The sequence below is a fragment of the Mauremys mutica genome, chromosome 6, assembly GCF_020497125.1.
Source record: "Mauremys mutica isolate MM-2020 ecotype Southern chromosome 6, ASM2049712v1, whole genome shotgun sequence".
Classification (NCBI taxonomy): domain Eukaryota; kingdom Metazoa; phylum Chordata; order Testudines; family Geoemydidae; genus Mauremys; species Mauremys mutica.
The window spans coordinates 19,904,133-19,906,894 of NC_059077.1; positions in this window are offsets into that span (position 1 = coordinate 19,904,133).

Consider the following 2,762-nt stretch of genomic DNA (forward strand, 5'->3'; position numbering starts at 1 on the left):
GCCCCGGCGCGGGGAGCTCATTGGCCCGGCGGCGGCAGCGGCGGGGCTGGCCCCGGCAGGGTCAGGCTGCGCCGCGGCGGGATTGGTCAGGCTGCGCCCCGCAGTTCCGCCCGCGAGCGGCCGGCAGGCAGGGAGCCCGGGGCCGGCAGAGGCTCCTCCTTGCTGCTGAGCGGGGGGCGGCCTCAGTGGTGGAGGGACCCGTTGCTGAAGCGGCTGGAAATCTGGCTAAGTGCAAGAACGGACACGGCTGGGCCCACGGGTGGGAGCGTGGGGCAGCCCCGGGGGCGCGCTGAATGTGAACCCTAGGAACGCCCCGACACCGGCTTGGTGCAGGCTCAGCTCCTGTGGGCAGCAGGCCCGGGCCCTGTTCCCAGCAGCCGGGCGGGTCGGGGGGAGATGCACCTTGGCCCGGGGAGGCACGGCCACCGCTGTTGAAAGTGGTGAGGAAAGGAGATGAGTGACCCTTAAAGTAATCCAGACCCATCTCCTCCCCTAAGGGTTGTGGATATAGCTCTGATTGCTGGGCTGTTTCACAAATACAGATGCTGTATAGTGTTAGCATCCTACCCGTAATAAATTGCACATGACAAAATAGCTTAATGAGGAAATAATAAAAATCATCTCGTTTCCAGAGAGGTTGATAGACGTTTAAATAACCATAGACACCTTTTCACCTCTGCTGTTACGTTCCTGTTTCCTATTATATTTTCATTGTTTCATTCTTAATAGTGCAACCCTACTTGGGGTTTTTAATTTTATTCTGAGGTGTAACTTCTCATTTTTTGCCATGAAATGTTTATTACAGTCGCAGAGCAACTGAAGGAGGGCACTGTCGACCACTTGTATAGTATTGAAAAGTTATTACAAACTGAAGTACATGCTGCAGCAGAGAAAGCAGAAGTCATTTTAGGGTAGAGTATATTAATACTGTTTTTATTACATTTACCATTGCAAAATGATAAAGTGGTACAACACAAAACATTTCCCACCCCTGACTAGAGTTTACACACTTGGTCAAAGACGCACACTGCATATGCCAACTTCCAACCTCTTTATTCAGATAGTGAGTAGTACTGATGGATTCAAATAGACAGGGCACAGGGGAAGAAGTATCAGAGGGGTAGCCGTGAAGTGAGGCTGCAGGAGGGATTTAAATAGTGTTTATAGGATCAAACACAAATGAATTTCCATGACTATGGAACTTAGAATATATTTTAAAAACAAACAAACTTGTGCACATCATGGAGCCATTTTGAGTTGTGCTCACAACTATACATTCTATTTAATAAAACAGGATCCTGCATTTTTCTCTTGTTTCAGTTTCTGAATGGATATAGAGTGACTTCAATAAGATCAGGATCAGGCACTGACCTTACATCATCCCGTGCACCAATACATAATAAGATACAAGAAGTCAGATGAACAGGTTGCAGATAATCAGAGTACTACTGTGTAATAGACATTATCATAGAATATCAGGGTTGAAAGCGACCTCAGAAGGTCATCTAGTCCAACCCCCTACTCAAAGCAGGACCAATCCCCAACTAAATCATCCCAGCCAGGGCTTTGTCAAGCCTGACCTTAAAAACCTCTAAGGAAGGAGATTGCACCACCCATTCCAGTGCTTCACCACCTTCATAGTGAAAAAGCTTTTCCTAATATCCAACCTAAATCTACCCCACTGCAATTAGAGACCATTGCTCCTTGTTCTGTCATCTGCTACCACCAAGAACAGTCTAGCTCCATCCTCTTTGGAACCCCCTTTCAGGTAGTTGAAAGCAGCTATCAAATCCCTCCTCATTCTTCTCTTCTGCAGACTAAACAATCCCAGTTCCCTCAGTCTCTCCTCTTATGTCATGTGTTCCAGCCCCCTAATCGTTGTTGCCCTCCGCTGGACTCTTTCCAATTTTTCCACATCCTCCTTGTAGTGTGGGGCCCAAAACTGGACACTATTCCAGATGAGGCCTCACCAATGCTGAATAGAGGGGAATGATCATGTTCCTCGATGTGCTGGCAGTGCCCCTACTTATACAGCCCAAAATGCTGTTAGCCTTCTTGGCCAAAAGGGCACACTGTCGACTCATATCCAGCTTCTCGTCCACTGTAACCCCTAGGTCCATTTCTGCAGAACTGCAGCCTAGCCACTCAGTCCCTCGTCTATAGCAGTGCATGGGATTCTTCTGTCCTAAGTGCAGGACTCTGCACTTGTCCTTGTTGAACCTCATCAGATTTCTTTTAGCCCAGTCCTCTAATTTGTCTATGTCCCTCTGTATCCTATTCCTACCCGCCAGCGTATCTACCACTCCTCCCAGTTTAGTGTCATCTGCAAACTTGCTGAGGGTGCAATCCACACCATCCTCCAGATCATTAATGAAGATATTGAACAAAACCAGCCCCTGGACCGACCCTTGGGGCATTCCGCTTGATACCGGCTGCCAACTAGACATGGAGCCATTGATCATTACCCATTGAGCCTGATGATCTAGCCAGCTTTCTATCCACCTTATAGTCTATTCATCCACCCCATACTTCTTTAACTTGCTGGCAAGAATACTGTGGGAGACCGTATCAAAAGCTTTGCTAAAGTCAAGGAATAACACGTCCACTGCTTTCCCCTCATCCACAGAGCCAGTTATCTCCTCATAGAAGGCAATTAGGTTAGTCAGGCATGATTTGCCTGGTGAATCCATGCTGACTGTTCCTGATCACTTTCCTCTCCTCTAAGTGCATCAGAATTGATTCCTTGAGGACCTGCTCCATGA